This window comes from Melanerpes formicivorus, unplaced genomic scaffold (genome assembly GCF_026170545.1).
Source record: "Melanerpes formicivorus ecotype bairdi unplaced genomic scaffold, bMelFor1.0.p_v2 SCAF_1, whole genome shotgun sequence".
Taxonomy (NCBI): domain Eukaryota; kingdom Metazoa; phylum Chordata; class Aves; order Piciformes; family Picidae; genus Melanerpes; species Melanerpes formicivorus.
In genome coordinates this window covers 36,475,390-36,496,215 of record NW_027142353.1, presented here as the reverse complement: position 1 = coordinate 36,496,215, position 20,826 = coordinate 36,475,390, and positions in this window count along the sequence as shown.

Below are 20,826 nucleotides of genomic sequence, written 5' to 3'. Positions count from 1 at the left end.
AGTAGGGAAGTATTATCATCTCTTTGTTTATTAGTTACTTTTGAAAAGGGAAATAAATTCACATCAGTGCTCCATTACTGAGAAGTACCTTGGAAAATATTACTGAAAATTTCCAGAATGAAAACTGTTATAAAAAAAAAAAAAATAGTTCAAGCAAAATTTTCATGAATTCTCTGATTAGAAAATTAGAGTAAACTGCAGGAGAACTATATTACAACAGTAAACCTGCAAATTCCATAAAATGGAAATGCTGTGTAGCTGATACCTAAATCTATTTGTAAAGTTCATTTAGATGAGCACCTGCTGAGATAATAGAAAGACCTGACGGGAGAAAACATGTTGTCTTTAAAATTGCGGCAATAAGGGCCTAAAGGAGGGACCAAGAAATTGGAGATAACCTTCAGCTGTGTTAACTGTAGCCACCACCAGTGGCCTTAATGGGTGGGATTAGAAAAACAAAGCAGAAAGACAGATGCCAGGCTACTTCAATGCAGTTGTGCATGTTGTTTGGTGGGACATCATTTCAGGCATTTTTCATTTTTCTTGCTGACGTCTTTCCCCCTCTCCTACACTGGAGGTGTATCCTCATCTTCGCATTGCTTATCCACCTTGCCTGCTCCTTGGGAAGAGACACCCTTTCTCTTTTCCTCAGCTTCTGATGTGCCTCTACTGTTTGGGATATACTGATTTCACATGGTGAAGATGTTCAACTAATTTAATTTTGCAACACAGAAGACCACCTGAAGAGAATTTCTCTTTGAAGGAGTCATGTATTTTCTCTGGCTAACTTAAGATATGTCTATTACATATACATTTAAACAAACTGACAGAAATAGGCATTACAAGTCCAAGAAGACAAAAGCAGAATACACCAACTGACTTTTCTAGGTACTCAAATTATCCCCCAGTCTGTGAGTGAGCCTTGCCAGTAATGCTTCATGGCCCAGCAGAAATGAGAATGTATATTAAGTTAAGCATTTCACACTCACAAGATGCATGTTGGAGCTCTAAATTATCAATATTCTCACTGTTTTGGTAACTGAAACTCTTAATTGAAAACCACAAGAGCTTTCACCATATCTCAAACCATGGAATTCACCAAGACAAATTCCTGTCTCTAGATGCAAGCAGTAACAGTCACCTAAGATGAACATGAGAAACAGCATGTATAAGAATGAATACTACCTTCTAAGCTTCTGGCCTTCAGCATCTATAAACTTACAAAGGAACAGATCATATCCAAACAGACCTGAGAGCTGTATGAATTTCTGTGGTTTCTAACTCTTTTTTCTCCCTGTCATAACAGAGCATTAAATTGTAACTATATGTTACATTAATAAGCATTTCATTTTGCTTGCTTTTAAAAACTTGATATATCTTCATGCCATTGGGGCCGCTTTGGTTCCTTTGTTAGAGGAAATAATTAAAAGTTACCATCCATATAATGTCTGATTTTATTAGTATTTATCAGTAGTTGCCAACATCCCTTTCTTTTGTGCTCTCATTGTTTCCACAGATAGAACTCACTTTTTTTCATCAGACTATTTAACAGATTACAATCATGGTTATTAATTTTTAATCATCTTTACCTGTGTGGTGGGGTGGAAGGGTAAGGCCAAGAAGCCTCCTCCCTTCCCCCTTGTAAAGTAAAGGGAAAGAAAAATTGAAGGGAAAGGAAAAAAAAACCTCACAAGCTGAATTAGCAAGGCAGTGGAGCTATATTTACAAAGCAATGTAGGGTATGCAGGGGAATATTTACAAATTTACAATATCTACAATATATACAAAGATGTACAACAGAGTAACACAGAACTGAGAGTGACCCCCCTCGGCAGAGGGGGTTCCCCACCTCCGCTCTCCCCTCTGTCCCCCCCCTTTCCCCAGAATGGGATAGAAAGAGAAAGAAAAGAGAGGAAAAAAAAGTTAGAAGCAGTTTGTGTTAATTGGAAGGGAGTTAATACCGGCCTTTATCTGTCTTCAAGGCCGAGGCCTTGGCAGAAAGCCCAGCAGAGAAAGAGAGCTGCTGCACTGTGGAGAGGCGGAAGCAAGACTGATAGAAAAGTCCTGGAAATGCTCAGTTCACTCCCAGTTCAGAAGGTGCTTCCTTCCACTTCACCAATGAAATAGTTTAGATTATTCTTTCCGTTTACCAACTTCCGTCCACCATATTCCCTTTCTTAAGGGGGCAACGTCAACCGGCCACAACCTGTACTTATTTTGAAGTTGGCTTCCACTGCATTGAATATAAAGAGTGGATATGCAGCTAGAAAGCAAGATTTTTGTTAGTTTTTTAATTGTTAGTTAAAATAAGAAAAGACACTACAAATTTTTGACACTGTCATGCTCTTAACACCTATTGCAAACCTTATTAGAAACCAGAGGATTCTCACAGAGAAGGGATCACAAGCATTCTCAACATAGGAAGACTATCAGCCTCAATCCACACTCAAGCAGACAGTAGAGAGCATGCACCTCACTGATCTCTGAGTCAATTTTCTGGTGTCCAGCAGGTCATGAACATAAAATGAAGATTTCTCAACTGTCAAGACATCAGGAAAACTTTCTTCCATGAGGCTTCCTTAAAGAGCAGTAGGAAAAGTTTGCATGGCAGAATCACTGTGATTTTACTGGAAAATAGACCTACCACAAAATTAAATATCCCAGAACATAAGCTTTGTGAGTTCTGCTGTTCACAGAGAGAAGTCTTGAAAATACATCATGAAGGTTTTTGAATTAAAAACATCTCAAAGTTTGGGATGTCCTGTTGACTGAAACAAAGTGTTCATTTATCTACATCAATTGACTGTGGCTTCTATTCTTATGGTGTATCATAGGCCTCTCTCAATCTAGGATATTTCTTATAGTGTATCACAGGCCTCTCTCAATCTAGGATATTTCATTAATGAAATCCCTTCCCACAACAGAATAATGAAGGAATTCCATTACCCTGTCACACATGATGGCAAGTGACAGGGTGGAAATTGAGCTGGATCTTTCAGGTCCAAGACCAACATTTTCCAAGACAAAACTAAAATAGTATAAAATATCTCTTTGAGAATGAAATTGGCAAATAGTTTGAGGTTAGAGATTTTTAATTGTTGTGGGCTTGTCTGCTCTCTTCTACTTTTCTTTTTGTGTGCTTTAACTATACACATTATTACTGATGTTTTGTTGAAAGCATTCCCAGATATATAATTCCAGAAAAATACATGATCAATGGTGATATATGACAATGTGCTTTTAATTTGCACCACTAATCAACTAAACTACAAAATTTATCATCTATAACATGTGTGGAGTCATGTAATGGTCAAAATGTGTACAGACGTGTGTGCCAGGTTTTGGAATATCTGTGTTGACTGGTTTCCAAATATCATAACAAAATAAGATAACAAAAGAGGAAAGAATATAGATTTCTGTCATTGCATGCCTCACCTCTGTCCAAAACAGTCTACCCAGGTGAATAAGTAAAAATATGTACCAGAAAACTATGTATGGTGTAGTACTGGCCCTGGTATAGTTAGACAATGGTTGGACTTGATCTTGAGTGTCTTCTCCAACCATAGTGATTGACAGCCACCCGAATATGAGCCAGCAGTGTGCCCAGGTGGCCAAGAGGGCCAATGGTATCCTGGGCTGTATTAAAAATAGTGTGGCCAGCAGGAGCAGGGAAGTCATTGTGCCCCTGTACACTGCATCGGTTAGGCCACACCTTGAGTACTGTGTCCAGTTCTGGGCCCTTCAGTTTAAGAAGGACATCGAGACACTTGAACGTGTCCAGAGAAGGGCAACAAGGCTGGTGAGAGGCCTTGAGCACAAGCCCTGTGAGAAGAGGCTGAGGGAGCTGGGATTGCTTATCCTGGAGAAGAGGAGGCTCAGAGGTGACCTCATTGCCCTCTACAACTACCTGAAAGGTGGTTGTAGCCAGGAAGGGGTTGGTCTCTTCTCCCAGGCAACCAGCACCAGAACAAGGGGACACAGTCTCCAGCTGCGCCAGGGGAGGTTTAGACTCGAGGTGAGGAGGAAGTTCTTCACTGAGCGAGTCATTCGTCATTGGAACAGGCTGCCCAGGGAGGTGGTGGAGTCACCATCCCTGGAGGTGTTCAAGAGGAGATTGGACATGGCACATGGTGCCATGGTCTAGTCATGCGGTCTGTGTTGATAGGTTGAACTCGATGATCCTCGAGGTCCTTTCCAACCTAAGTTATACTGTGATACTGTGATTCAGAACAGATGCACCCTTTCTGGCAGAACCACAAAACAACACACGTGTGCAACAGGTAGTTCAGCATTATGATGATCATTATTGCTTTGATGTCTATTTGCAAAATTTCCAGATGGAGTGTAGAGGAGTGACATCTCTGTGAGGCCAGTTACGTCCTGGGCTGCATCAAAAGAAACATGCCAGCAGGTTGAGAGAGGTGGTTCTGACACTCTGCTCTGGTGAGACCTCACCCCGAGTACTGTGTCCATTTCTGGGTCCTCTAATGCAAAAGCGACATGAACATGCTATAGTGGGTCCAGAGAAGGGCCACAAAGATATCAGAGGACTGGAGCATGTCTCCTATGAAGACAGGCTGAAAGAATTGGTGCTGTTCAGTCTGCAGAGGAAAAGACTCTGGGAAGACTTTATAATTACATTTCAATATCAGAAGGGAACCTACAGGAAGGCTTGGCAAGGACTGTTTAGAAAGGCTTGCAGTCATAGGACAAGGAGCAGTGGTTAGTGATTTAGGTTAGACATAAGAAAGAAGTTATTTACAATGAGAGTGATGAAATGGAACAGGTTTCATAGGGATATACCTGAGGCCCTGTCCCTGGAGACATTCAATATCAGACTTGTGGTCCTGGGCTGCTTATCCATTTGGAGGTGAACCTGCTCACTGTAGGGAGGTTCACAAGATGTGCTTTGAGAGGCCTTTCCAGTATGATGCAATCTGTGAATCAATAAAGTACCTCAAAATCCTCTTCTACCTTAGTTCTGAAGGACATAGTTTAGCTTGATGTCACTGAAGGCCTCCACCAATAATCAGTACTCTCAAAGGAGGGACAAATTGTGGTAACAAAGAGAGAAAGGCAGATTTTGGGGAGGGAAATGAAAACATTAGAAAGATCTCCTATTGACCAAGATCAGATAACCAGGTAATTAGACCAATTAAAAACTCTTGAAGTACTGGGCCTCAAATGCATTAGACCCTATGATTCTAAGAAAAGTAGCAAAGAAAATAGAAAAGCCCTTTGGCAAACATTTACATGCCTCACTAAATATATGGAGGAGTAAAGAGTGTAGATAATGAAACTGCCTCGTTAAAACTACAAGATAATACAAATTTCTAGAATGACTGTAGGCCTGATCTTAGAAGATAAATATTCTTTCCCTTCTAATCTCCTTCAGATGCTTCAAAAAAAAGCAGAGGTCCCAGATCTAAGGCAAGAAAAAGCATAGCCAAAATGACAAGACTTTCAACTGGTTAGCTAGGCAGAGAAGATTAAGCGGACAGTAAATTAAACCATGTCACTTCAGGACATGGTTTAATGCCCATGCTGGTGTTGATGACTTGACTTGATCTTAAAGGTCTTCTTCAACCAAAATGATTCTATAATTCTAAACCATAGAATCAGTCATAGAAATGTTTTGGGTTGGAAGAATCTTTTAGAGGTCATCTAGTCCAATCCCCCTGCAGTCAGCAGAGACATCTTCAACAACATCCAGTTGCTCAAAGTCCTGTCCAGTCTGATCTGGAATGCTTCCAGAGATGCAGTATCTACCACCTCTCCGGGCAACCTGTGGCAGTGCTTCACACCTTTGGTGTTAAAAATACCTTCCTTCTCTGTACTCTACATCTTTCTCTCTACTGTAAATCTTCTCTCTTTTAGTTTCAAACTACCACCCCTTGTACTGTTGTAACAGGCCCTGCTAAAATGATTGTACTCATATGTCTTATAAATGCCCATTAAGTATTGAAAGACTGCAATAAGTTTTTCCTGGAGCCTTCTCTTTTCCATACATTCTCTTCTCTAAGCCAGCAAATGCTTACTTTTCCAGCCTACATTTGTTTGTCCAAACTCTCTCAGCCTTTCGTCGCAGGAAAGGTTTTCCAGCACTTTGATCATTTTTGTGACCTCCTCTGAACCTCATCCAACAGGTTCATGTCTTTCTTATGCTGAGGTCTCCAGACCTGGACACAACACTCCAGGTGAGATCTGACTAGAGTGGAGTAGATTGTTAGAATCACTGCCCTCAGTCTACTGATGACACTTCTTTTGATGCAGCCCAGGATATTGTTTGCCTTCTGGTCTGCAAATTCACATTACCAGCTCCTGTCCAAATTTTTGTACACCAGCATATCCAAATCCTTCTCTCTCAGGGAACAGACAACTTTAACCATGGATCCTAAAAGTTAGCATACAATGGGTATAATTGAGCAGCACTTCAGTAAATGTTTTGTTATTTGGCAGAATCAGAACCCTTTCTGAGTGCTGGGGAGAGATGAGAGGGGTGATGAAGTGGATTAAATTGCAGAGCTGGGAGTCCATCCATTGAGAACACAGTTTAACAGCACTCATGTTTTCCTGTCCATCAACTGCTTTGAAACCACTTCAACTGATCTCAGACCCTGAGATGGCTCATTGAAATATCAGATGACTTCAGAATATGCATAGACATTGCAAAATCCCTTTGAATAAAACATTGAACACCAACCAACAGATCTGCCACGAGATTAAACTTCATATCAGAAACTATAAACCAAGGAAACATTCCTGTGAAAATCATTGAAAACCAGGATTCTTTAACCCACAAAATACTCCAAGAAGTCAAAAGCAGTTAATCAATCATCCCTTCTTCTGTCATGACAAACTTGAAGGAACAATGCAGGCTAGAATTTCCACAGTGTGAATAGAATGAAGCAGATCACAGGCATTTTCCCTGAGGTGTTTCAACTAGAATGCTTGCTTTTCTAACTTGCATTTGCTAACCATCTAGACATCTCTTCCCTTGTTTTTTGTTGGTGGTGCTTTGGGTTTCTTTGTTTATTTGCTGGCTTGGCTAGTTTTGCAGGGTTTATTTGTTCTCTTCTGTTCTTTGCTTTGCTTTGCTTTGCTCTGCTTTTTTCTTCACTTTTCTTTATTTTTCTTTGCTTTTCTGTTTTTCCTTTTTTTTTTCTCTTTTCTTCTCTTTTCTTTTCTTTTCTTTTCTTTTCTTTTCTTTTCTTTTCTTTTCTTTTCTTTTCTTTTCTTTTCTTTTTCTTTTCTTTTCTTTTCTTTTCTTTTCTTTTCTTTTCTTTTCTTTTCTTTTCTTTTCTTTTCTTTTCTTTTCTTTTCTTTTCTTTTCTTTTCTTTTCTTTTCTTTTCTTTTCTTTTCTTTTCTTTTCTTTTCTTTCTCTTTTTCTTCTTTTTTTTTTTCTTTTTTTTCTTTTTTTTTTTTTTCTTTTTCTTATTCTTTTTGATCTTTTAAGCCTACGGAGTTTTTGTAGCCCTTTGCTGGTGTTTTATTTACTTAATTATTTATTTAGGGAATAAATGCTCACATCACAAGACAGATGCAGGGAATTTTAATCTAAGGTATTTTTGTCTGTGTTTTCCTCTGGCTGTGCAAAAGACACCCTAGTAGTGCTAGGTAAACCAAGAGCTTGTCTCTACTGGAAGCAATTTGCCTTCATTCCATCATAGACTCCATGAAGATGTGAAGCCCAGGAAGAGCCAGTCACAAGACAGGGCTTTATCTGAAGCCACAAATCAAAAAGCAGGTGTGACACAAAGTATCAGAGGAAGAGAAAGACTTCTCCCTGTACTCTATTCTGCACTGACATACCTATGTTTTCTGCAAAACTTGCTTCAAGTAAACATATTGACTTCTACATCCCTTTGATGCCTGTGTGGTTATGTGCTCCATCTTTACAAAATCCTTTGCTGTGAACCCTTTCTTAGGACATTTACTGCCCTTGACTTGCTTGCTCCTACAGAAACTTGTACAGTTATTGCCTGAAAGCATGATACCATTTTCTAGATGCTAAGAGAATAATAATAAACAATATTAAAAGCTGTACCCACTGCAATAAAACATGCATTTATAGGGTTTAGCTTGATGCATAGCTAACAAATCATTTAAGCTTTTAAATATATAAAAGTAAATAGCAACAATAAATAAGCAGAAACTGCAGCTGAGAGAGAACTCTTATGGCTGTCAATTTTATTTCCCCCCTCTCTTATCTTCCTCCTGCATAAGGGATAAGAATAAGTTTGCATTGCAAATTCCAGGCAGTCGATCTCTGCTCAATGACATTTTTGCTATAATTCTCCTAATTTCAAGCTCCTGTTTGAAAGGTAGCAGTAAACTGCATCCAGGCTATTTTTGCAGTCATTGGCAGCTGACTCAGTTGATTCATTTTCACAGATTTAAGGTGTTGCATTCATAGTCAGTCCCCTTGCAAAAAAAGCTGCTTCCCCACATCAAGTGGCTTGTGCAGACACTAAAGCCTGATTTTAAAATAAGTGTAAAAGTCAAGGTTTTAACGGACTGTATCATTGCTCCAGCTTAGTTCTCAGGAAGGATTTATGTCACCGACAAAAATATTTTCTTCAAGAGTTCTTAAGGTTGTTGTTTTACTAGAAACAGATGGGCAGACAAAATGAATATCTAGAATAATTAATTTTTCAAAAGTCTTACGTATATTGGTCAGCAAAAGAATGGTAATGTTGTAGGTTAAGGACTAACCCACCACAGAGAGAAATAGTGGCCAAGCAGAAAGGACCTGGGGGTACTGGTTGACAGTAGGCTGAGCATGATCCAGCAGTGTGCCCAGGTGGCCAAGAAGGCAAAAGGCATCCTGGCCTGTATCAGGAATAGTGTGGCCAGCAGGAGCAGGGAAGTCATTGTGCCCCTGTACTCAGCACTGGTTAGACCACACCTTGAGTACTGTATCCAGTTCTGGGCCCCTCAGTTTAAGAAAGATGTTGACTTGCTGGAACGTATCTGGAGAAGGGCAAGCTTGTGAGGGGTCTGAAGCACAAGCCCTGTGAGGACAGGCTGAGGGAGTTCAAGGGAGCTGGGATTGTTTAGCCTGGAGAAGAGGAGGCTCAGGGGAGACCTTACTGCTGTCTACAACTATCTGAAGGGTGGCTGTAGCCAGGTGGGAGTTGGTCTCTTCTCCCAGGCAACCAGCACCAGCACAAGCGGACACAGTCTCAAGCTGTGCCAGGGGAGGTTTAGGCTGGATGTTAGGAAGAAATTCTTCACAGAAATAGTGATTGGCCATTGGAATGGGCTGCCCAGGTAGGTGGTGGAGTCACCATCACTGAAATGTTTAAAAAGAGACTGGATGAAGCACTTAGTGCCATGGTTTAGTTGATTAGAAGGTGTTGGGTGATAGGTCTTTTCCAACCTGGTTAATTCTGTGTTCTGTATTCTGTAAAAATTCCTCCAGAGGACCAGAGAGCCAAAGGGGCCAGACAGTCCATCCCAAAGGAAGCACACAAGACATCATAAATTTTTATTCCACCCCATACTACTGCATCTCACTATATAAGCAAGACCTCACAGCCAGTTCTCTCTCTTCCCTCTCTGCTACAAGCATGTGATGGCTGCTGTCTCAATGGGTTGTGTGGAGGTGCAACCTTGTTTGCAGCTATTTTCTTGCTGTGCAGCTGAGGTTCAGTGGGCCCAGCATGGGGGGGGGGGGGGGGGGGCATTGAGGCTTAGCATAAGGCCTGGTGGGCTTGGCTTGGTGTGGGGGGGTATTACCTTTGGGGTAAAATAATTTCTGTCCAGAGCTGTTTTCAGCTCAAACCAAGACAGAGTACCAAAGACAGATAGTACCATAACCTGGAGTACTGCATCCAGTTTGAAGTCCCTATTACAGGAAGGATCTGGAGGTGCTGGAATGTGCCCAGAGAAGGGGCATGAGGTTGATCAGAGGGCTGAAGCTCCTCTCCTATGGAGATAGACTGAGAGAGTTGGGGCTATTCAGTCTGGAGAAGAGAAGGCTCCAAGGAGACTTTATTGTGGCCTTCCAGTATCTGAAGGGGGCCCACAAGAAAGCTGGGGAGAGACTTTTTAGTAAGTCACATAGTGATAAGACTAGGGGAAATGGAAAATAAATAGAAATGGGTAGATTCAGATTGGATGTTGGGAAGAAGTTCTTTTTCCCATGAGGATGGTGAGACACTGGAACAGGTTGCCCAGGGAGGCGACAGAAGCTGTTAGGGATTGTTTTGAGCAAGAGCGGACGTGGGTCCCAGGAACACCTGTGCAATTCAGGCCTTGAAGAATTCCCTGTTGATAATATAGCAGTGGAGTAGGAGCTGTGGGCAAGTGTTGATTTCTTAGTATGCTGAAGTCCAGCTGCTCCTGAGAAGGGAGGCAAGCAAGATAAGGAGGAGGCGAGATCTGGGAAAAAGAGCAATTAGACTGAGTAGAAAAAATCCACAGAGTTGTGAAAACAATGATGTAACCTTTTAGAGAGAAACCAATAGTATGTGTTAAATTAGAATAGAATTAACTATGCATAAGATAAGACTATAAAAAATTAAGTGTGGAACAATAAAGTTGGATGATTACTATCACTCATATTGAGTGCTGTCATCCTTGTCTCCATTCTCGTCAAGAAGCCTCATCCCTGGAGGTTTTGAAGGCCAGGCTGGATGTGGCTCTGAGCAACCTGATGTAGTGTGAGGTGGCCCTGCCCATGGCAGGGGGCTTGGAAGTAGATGATCCTTGAGGTGCCTTCCAACCCTAACAATTCTATGATTCTAAAAAGGCTGACCTCTATTAGGCAATAAAAATAGTTATTACTAATTAGATTTGTAAACCACTGGCCAGTCTTATTCATGTCAGTTCACATAATTTGTTCTTTGCTTTTTTTTCAATCGTTATTACTCAACAGGAATCTCCTCTGCTAGAATCAACACATGCAAGTGTGTACAGATATTTACATTTTAAAGACTTTGTTGGGTCAATGTAGTATCATTATGCATCTTCTGAGTTTGTTCAAATTCCAGAAATGACAACCAGATATTGTGAAATCAGTGTAGTCCTTGGAATAGCTGAAACTGTTTAGTACATAGACAGAAAACTTAAGAAAGACAGGATAATCATCTCCAAATATGCAGAAGAGACCTTCAAAGAGAAAATGACTAAAACATTCTCTTTGCTCTTTTTGAATAGATCAAGAAAAAATGGTTTCAACTGCATCAGAAAGGTCTGGTTGAAAATTTTCTAAACATTCAACTAGGCTTCTTGGGAGGCTTGCACATCTCAGCCAGGCAGGTTTACAGAAAGGCTCAAAGTAGACCAGGACAGGGGTTTCTGCATCTTTTGTGGGGGTTATTGAGAAAAAATTCTTGCCATCCTTTTTTCCACCCCTCCCCTCACCCCACCCCTTGTTACACTGTTTTCTACCAAGCTCTACTTTTCCAGTTTTTCCCAGGGACAGACTTGCCATACCTTTAGTCTTAGCACTACTAATTGAGAGATTTGGGACTGAATTTCATTCACAGATGTACATTTTTGTTAACCTTTCCGCAGATGGATTCTTTGTCATGAGACATTATCTACTCAAAACCAAAATTCTGCTTTTTCTTGTAATCTAACAATGTTTTTTATAGAAATCACAGCAGTTCGGCCTTTAAGTATCCTGTAAATTAACCCAAAAATACCCTCAATTAATTCTGAGTAGCTAGTTTTTATTTTTTTTTAGAATAAACCAAAGCAGGTTGGAAGAGACCTTCAAGATCATCGCATCCAACCCATCAACCAATCCAACCCACCTAAACAACTAACCCATGGCACCAAGTACCCCATCAAGTCTCCTCCTGAACACCTCCAATGACGGCGATTCCACCACCTCCTTGGGCAGCCCATTCCAATGGGCAATCACTCTTTCTGTATAGAACTTCTTCCTAACATCCAACCTGAACCTCCCCTGGTGCAGCCTGAGACTGTGTCCACTTGTTCTGGTACTGGCTGCCTGGGAGAAGAGACCAACCTCTGCCTGTCTACAACCTCCCTTCAGGTAGTTGTACAGAGTGATAAGGTCACCCCTGAGTCTCCTCTCCTCCAGGCTAAGCAACCCCAGCTCCCTCAGTCTTTCCACATAGGGCTTGTGTTCCAAACCCCTCACCAACTTTGTTGCTTCTCTCTAGACTTGTTCCAGCAAGTCAACATCCTTCCTAAACTGGGGGGCCCAGAACTAGACAAAGGACTCGAGGTGTGGCCTAACCAATGCAGTGTACAGGGGCAGAGTGACCTCCCTGCTCCTGCTGGCCACACTGTTCCTGATACAGGCCAGGATGCCATTGTCCCTGTTGGCTGCCTGGGCACACTGCAGGCTCATGTTCAGCCTACCATTGACCAGTACCCCCAGGTCCCTCTCTGCCTGGCTGCTCTCCAGCCACTCTGACCCCAGCCTGTAGCACTGCATTGGGTTGTGGCCAATGTGCAGAACCTGGCACTTGGATGTGTTAAATCTCATGCTGTTGGATTCTGCCCATCTGTCCAGCCTGTCAAGATCCCTCTGCAGAGCCTCTCTACCCTCCAGCAGATCAACTCTTGCCCCCAGCTTGATGTCGTCCACAAATTTACTGATGATGGACTCAATGCCCTCATCCAGATCATCAATAAAGATGTTAAAGAGCACAGGGCCCAGCACTGATCCCTGGGGGACGCCACTAGTGACTGGCCGCCAGCAGGATGTGACACCATTCACCACCACTCTCTGGGCTCAGCCCTCCAGCCAGTTCCTAACCCATCACAGTGTGCTCCCACCCAAGCCATGGGCTGACAGCTTGGCCAGGAGTTTGCTATGGGGGACGGTGTCAAAGGCCTTGCTGAGGTCCAGGTAGACTACATCCACAGGCCTCCCCACATCCACCAGGCGGGTCACCTGATCATAGAAGGAGATCAGGTTGGTCAGGCAGGACCTGCCCTTCCTAAATCCATGCTGGCTAGGCCTGATCTCTTGGCCATCCTGTAAGTGCTGTGTTATTGCACTCAGGATGACCTGTTCCATGATCTTGCCTGGCACTGAGGTCATGCTGACAGGCTTATAATTCCCTGGCTCATCCAACCGGCCCTTCTTATGAATGGGCACCATGTTGGCCAGCTTCCAGTCCTCTGGGACCTCGCCAGTGAGCCAGGACTGCTGGAAAATTCTGGTCTCTTCTCACAGGTAATTAGTGAATAACAAGTGGGAACAGCCTCAAGCTGTGACTGGGTAGGTTTAGACTGGACATTAGGGGAAAAAAAAAAAAAACAACAAACAAACAAGGAAAGGGTGGAATTGGAATGGGCTCTCCTGTTGGGTGGTTGAGTCACCATCACTAGAAGTGTTTAAAGGTGTTTTGGATGTGGTACTTGGGGATATGGTTTAGGGGTGAACCTTGTAGAGTAGGGTTTTGTGTTGGACTTGGTGATGCTGAGAGTTTTTTCCAATCTGAATGTTTCTGTGATTCTGTGGGAGCTCCAAAAGTGGTGTTAACTGTGTGTTTCCTTACATCAAAGCTGGATTATACAGAAAGCAATATCATCAGAGCAGCCACAGTGTATTTCAGGCTATGAAGTTGCTAAAATTCCTGTGGTATTCTTTTCTTTATCCATCTTGATATGGGTTGGATAATTTGCAGAACAAAAAAATCACTATTTTGTAACTATTTAAAATATTCAGAATTTTAAATTATGAACTATCATCAAAAGATTATGTACTTCCCTGTTGATAGGAAAGTATTTTGCTCTATTCTGCAGTAAGTGATGCTTGCTTGAATTCTGTTGTGTTTAACAAGGTTCAGACAATTCATTTTCTCTCAAGATGGTAAAACGTATATGATGTAATTTTCAGTTGTAATTCTCTTCCATAATTTTGCTCAGTAATTTTTTTTATTGGAATGCTCATTGAAAATGGAACCATTAAATGTAATGTAAACATTTCTGAATTGAGATATTAACATTTAAAAATTGCCTCATTTCTCTTTAATGTGTTTTGCTGTTTTTCTTGCCTAATTATCATTCTTTTCAATATTTATGTTAACATGACCTTTCTCTGACTGAGTAGCTGTAACTGCTTCTCAAGTACTTATAGCATCATGATTTCTAAATTAAATTACATTGTTGTAGAAGAGATTACAAGGCACTCCACATAACAGCAGAGAAAGAAACCAGTCTGTATTAGTCCCAGGATCTGGAAGTAATAATAATGTTCATTGGCTCACCCTTCCGATCAATTTGGTTGTACCAAAGGAAATATGATTTTGTTTCTTGTTCATGATTAGAAACATTCCAGTAAATTTAATGCTGGTCAAAATTGTCAGGTTGACTAGCTGTGAAAGATTATTTAATGTAAAATGTTTATTACTTTTATTTATTATGCCTCCATTCTGCTGACAGAATTAAAGTTACACCATGGATTCTGTTTGCCCATGGGAACAGATCACAGGACCACAGGCAGTTAGATTTGGATACACATCCTGAACTTCCAGGTCAATGTTATTCCATAGCCAAAACATAGTGTTGATTTTGTTGTGTTTTTTTTTTTTTAGTCTGTGAAGTCTAAGGATGCATCATATGCAATAATAAGCAAATGCAGATTTTTCCTGTAAACACAGGGATATATTTACTTTGCTTTTGAGAGGCTTTCAGATTATGTGTTCAGTTAAAGAATATTCTAAGTGCTATGGAACAGATTATCAGTTCAATTTCACTATTAAACCTTTCCTTATAGATCCAGCTTCCTAAATGTTTTCTTTATCTACCCAGAAATGAAGACAAGTATCCACAGTCCTTCCACTCTTCTCCATTTGCAGATGACAGTGAGTGAGAACATGATGAGCTGGAGGACAGGAATGACATACATCAAGGGAGAAAGACAAGAAAATAAACCACTGAAAAACAAAATTAAATGATAACTGATCTTTAAGATTTAAAATTTAACTTTTTAGATATGAAAGACGTGAACAACAGGAAAGACAAAGCAAAACTGAAGGGAAATAATGGACGTCAAAAAGACTGCCTAGAAAAGGGACGTTAACAATAACAAAGAAGAAATAGCTTCCAAGATGCAGAAAAGGCAAAATGACATAAACTTTAATTGAAAGTCACTAATTAACAATTTTGATTCAATATATCACTCTTTAAACCTATTTGACATAAAAATGGCAAACATAAAAAACAGATTCAGCAGTTAAAACAGTCAATAATTTGAAGCAATTTAGGCCATGAGCATCCCACAGACAAAAAAAATAAATTGAAATCCTAATTCGAAACAATGCTGAGCCTTCTTCAAGCCCTTCTGTTCTGAAAAGCTAATAATTGGGTATGAGCTTGTGTGGACTGGATTCCTTGGTAGAACTGATGACGAGATTTCATTTTTATTTTTTGACTCTGTACACAGAATGTACATACTTTCATTGTGGTTGACTTTCTCTTCCTTATTGAGAAGTTAGTGAGAAAAAAGAACTGTTTGCTGAGGTCCATGCATAAGGCCATGGTATCTTGAGACAACCTATGTATTACCCAATAACCCCTCCTCAGTAGAGTGGGGGAACCAGGAAAAGGAGACTCACAGGTTGAAATTAAAACAGATTTAATGAAATGGCCAAACTGGTGACAATGTTGTTACAAGGTATATAAAATTATACTTAGCCCAGAAAGGGTGCGGTCGTCACAATATACAGGAAGGTAAGCCTCAAGAGCAGAAGGAAGAGATTCAGGATGAAAACAACAAACTTCCCCTTTATACTCAGTCTGATGCCCATTGTCTGGGATACACCTGTAGCAAACTTAAGTCAATTGTCCTGCCTGCCTCAGAACTGCTAATGGCCTGCAGTCCATGGCTGGCCTGGGATTCTGTCCCAGCAAAATCAGGATGGTCAGATAAACAGTAAACCTGCTTGCTTTCCACAGAGCATGCAAAGCAGGAGAATTCAGTTCAGTGCCCTTCATGCTGGTAGGGGAGCAACTGGAGTTAAACAAGGCAGGGTCATTGCCAAGAGCTTTGGAGAAACAACATGAGAAGGAAGGAAGAGAAAAAAAAAAACCAAAAAAAAAAAAATAAAAGAAACCAAAAAAACAAAAGAGAAAATGCAATCATCTTTTTTATGGGAAAAGATGTCAAACTGTCATGTTAGTCTCTGCTGAGGCTCTGAGTGCTAACGGTTGCCAGGGTAACTGTTGTGCCAAGCCTCAGCACTTATGTATTTTTTCCATTGATAATTGCTAACATGAACAAGTGCTGGCTTGCACTTTACACCTGCCTGGCTTGTAAGTCTACCTTAATTGGATGTGCCAAGATTGAGGAAAAAGTAATCTGCCCTTTCAAGACAAGTGACAGGTAGATGAAGTGTTGCTTGGGCCTTTACTGTAACAATTTTTGCTGAGAAAATTACTATGAATTGTCTTCCCTCAGTGCGCATATACTGCTTGTGTTTACAGAACTGTGAGTTTGAGTGTCAAGGTTCGTTAGAAGAAATTATGCCATAAAATTTTGGGGGAACATCTTGGTGCTGCCTAAAGAAATGATACTTAAACCCTCAGAGTTCAGAGTATTTAGTTGGGATTTTTTCTTATTGCCTTTTTTTTTAATACGAATATATGAGAACAGTCTTTTAAAATAATGGAGAGAAATGAGGAAAAGTGAGAGATAGATATATAGATATAGACGTATAAAATTTTCATTTAAAAATAATTAAATAAATGCTCCTAAGGAAGGCCATTTTAAAAATTCGTGTCCTGGTAGTTTGTTCCACAATTGCAGAAGTGATATGAGACTTTGGAGTCAGATATTTTGAAAGCTGAAAGAGAACAACAACATCTCAAAAAAGTAATTTCCGCTAAAATATCAGGGAACTCTTAATGAATATTTTGTCCAGAACCATTACTTTCTAGACTGAATTATCTCTAAAGACATTTTGGGGTGTTCTAAGAAGGTCTAATTTTCTCCTGAGCTGTACAATATTTCCCCCAAAGAAGTAGCAAATTTATTACACGCATTTTGTTGTTGCTCTTTTCCTGCTCATAAGGAGAGAGGGTTTCTACGCTCAGTTTTTATTCTCTTTTCAGATCTGTGTCAAGCCTGGCCTGCTCCACTGCTGAATGTATTTGTTGTGTGTAACTCTGCACTTCTTTGATGTTGATTTCCCAGTGCACTCAAATGAAGTTTCCTGAAACCAATATGCCAGAGTGAATTAATATATGAAAAATACATAGTGCTTATTTTAACACCTTTCATCAGAAGACCTCAAAGAATGGCATGAGGGATAGCAGGGAGATTGCCTTATACCAATTCTATGAAGGAAGAAGCTGAAAGTGTTGGGCTCCCTGCCTAACATTGCACCATCAGTGAGGGCAGAAGTAGGAGAAAAACACTGTGGTTTCCCAGAACATGATCCTAAAAGCTAGACAGCATCATGTAATCATGATTCTTTTTTGAGTAATCTTTGTGATTCTATGATTCTAACAGTAAAGGTTTGATATGTGGCCTTTTGTTCCTATGTGACTGACAGAGGATTAAAAAGTTGCACATGTAAAGCAAAACAGAGTTGACTACTCCCTAATCTTCTTGGCAAGATAGCAGCATCAAAACTGAAATTAGTGAAATCCAAACCCTATTCTCTTTCCCTCCATAAAGCACTGACTGCTAGATGGTGATTTTATGTCCAGAAACAATGGCCCCACAGGAATGTAATTTTTGTTCAGATATTCAGACTGAAAAAAAAAAAAAAAAAAAAAAAAAATCAAAGTGGGAAGCTGCTGAAACTGCACAGGAGAGTAGGTGATTTTTAACACCTTATTTAGGATTCTTTTAATCCATGTTTTCAGTTATAGTCATTTACTTATGTCATTCCTCCATGAGATAGACTCATGGGGCTAATTCCATCTCATATTCCTACCTGGTCACACTGTTATAGAGATGAGAGAATTTGGAAGTACACAGAAGCAAATGAGAGTGTCATGTGGTTCCTGGGGTTGATAAGCTCCAACCTGTAACAAAGCATTATCCGGATGAATGTTTATTAGCAGCTGCCACACACAGTGTGTGTAATTTCATGCTATTGGTTAGTAATGCTGATCAAGGTTTAGGAGTCTATCAAAGTTCACCAAGACATACAGTAGAGTTTTACCCTATCACAGTTTCCAATATCATCAGAAAGAAATTTGATTCACTTTTCAGTGAAAAAATTGACCTAGATTTTCAGCTTCACCACTGAGATGCTTATTGAAGCATCAGTAATGGAGTTTATCCACTAATGATTGTGACTAAACTGGAGCAGCATGAGTATAATGTAGTTGAGAACTGCAATGTGATAGTAAATGTTGCTCTGTCTATGAAGAAAAATAAATTACAGAAGAAACTTTAGTAAAAATATTTTATTTTCAACAGAGTTGTGATCTTTTAAAATCTGCATTATTGTCAAAATCACATTGGATGTTCTAGAGTGGTCTATTTTAATTTTATTCTCTAATCTACCAATCTAAAAAAATAGTAACAGAAATAACAGAAAAAATAAATAGGCTCTGACTTCATCAGATGGCTTAGCAAAAGAAAGTTGATCTGTAGAGATGGAAGATTCATTCAACTGTCCAAAGACAATTAAGAAAAAAACTGTTGAAAAGTTAAACTGGGAAGAGCTGTGGTTGCCTGGGGCTAGCATTTGCCATTTATCCAATATCATGATGCAAATAATGGCATCTTGAATGTCTTCATAACTCTTCTTGCAAATAGTTAGATTAATTTTCCTACATAGATGAGACTTATGGGGAATGGATTAAAAATATTTTTTGGAGTAATTTGCCCTGTGGTATCAACCAAACTTATTTAATGTTTTTTGTTGAACAAAGATTTCTGAGCATGGAGTCATGGTGATGTACTGTACAATATGGTTGCTGATGAGACAATGGGATTTTGTCTCTTTTGACGCACTAAGTCATATAGTCATACAGGTTCATAAGCCAGAGATGTGGACACAGTGAGCAACCTTGTGTAGACACTCCCTGACTGCTGTACAATGCTGAAACTTCTGTTTTGCACCAAGATCTTAAGGCATAGGCACAGTTCACTTGTGAATTAGGAACAAGATTCTGTTGTATTGAAAAGTGTGATCTAGGAGTTGTGGAAAGGGATCCTCATATGAAATCTCCATGCATACAACATGAAACAGCATCTGTGTCTTCCTCTTTCTCACAGGTATATGTTACAGAGCTCATGAGATCAGTAAAGTATTTCAGTTTATGGAGAGTGAGTACCCTATGATCTCACTATAAGTCAGGTCAATTAAAGTCCTTTCCTGTTGTACAAAGGAAGTTGAAGACATATGAGCCAAATCACTTTTTTATGCTCTATAAGAAGTTTACCTGGGAAAAAGGCAAAGGATGACCAAAGACCAGTTTGCTTAGTCCAGTGTCACCATGATTTCACTGGTACTTACTGCTCATCACATGATAAGAAGCCTCCCCAAGGAAAGAGCTACCAGAAGAGTGGGATCAAAGAAGCAAGGAAGCTAGAATGAGATCAGAAGCAAGCTAAAGGTGTTTGCAGCTTTTACGGGCAATTAAATTCAGCATTGTACGTAGCCTTTTCCCCTGGTAAAAGGAGAGTTGTTCTGGCTTGTGGTATTTATTTTTTTTTTTGTTGTAGTTTTTGAAATTATTTTATATAGTTATTTGGGGTTTTTTCTCTGATAGATTTTTTTTCCTTCTTTTCTTTTTTTTTTTTTTTAATTTTTTTCTTCTTCAAACCTGGGTCAGGAATCTGATTTTTCTGAGTTAAAGAACAGCATTCTCCCCCAGTTGCAAGTGTCCATTTAATTATTGTTAAACATCAGAGATTTTTACTAACTGACTTTAAAGTAGTACACAGCCATGAGTCCCTGAAGCGTGAGAGGTAACTAAGATCAATTTTTAAGAGCAAGTTAAAAGAGAACAGATCTGTCAGACAAGCAGAAATCAGAAAGAAAGTGTAATGGTAGAAATTAAAGAATGAGAAAGCCTAATGTTTCATAAGTCATTTTAATCCAATACTTTTGTTCACAGTGCAAGCTAGAGTAGTTTCACTGAAATCCGTGATAAAACAAAACAGAACAAAACCAAACCAACCCAACCAAACCACCAAAAACAAAGAAATAAGACTGTCTCCTTTAGGTATAGAGTTCAGTTATATTGGTTTAATAAAATACACCTTTCTCTTATCTAAACCCTCAAGTTCACTTGTAGCTGTACATAATAAAAGTTAAGCTATTTTAGTATATTCTCTTGTATTTGGAGTTTTATATTAACCTGGAAGGAGAATGGAAAATCATACAAACAGTAATGCATAAGAACTCATCTGATAGGCTCTAACTCATTAAATCATTACGAGTCTATCACATTCGTAGGTGTGTGTTTCTATCTTTGTTCTTATCTAGGATTTTTGTTAGGAGAAGATGAATAATACATTTTATTGAGACTACATTCTTGCTTACACATTTTCCTAAATATTACATTTTATCTTTTCAGGTAATGAATAAAGGTATAAAAGTCACTAACCATGTAAATGCTGGTAGGAGGAAACTGGGGCCAAATGCCCTTCAAAAAAGAGGGTTTCTATAGGGATGTATTGGTATATACTCTATAATAGTACTAGCTTACTGTCTTGGTCCGGAGAGGGAAAGAGACTCAGTTCTTATGAATATTCCCATGTTGTGAAATTAGAGGCACAAACGAGGCCAAAATATCAACAGTTAGACTATTTATTACATAAATTAAGGGTAAATAAGAAGGGGAGAGGGAGAAAATAGAGAGGGAGAGAGAGAGAAGAGGAAAGGAATTATATTACCACACCCCTCACCCCCCCATGACCGTTT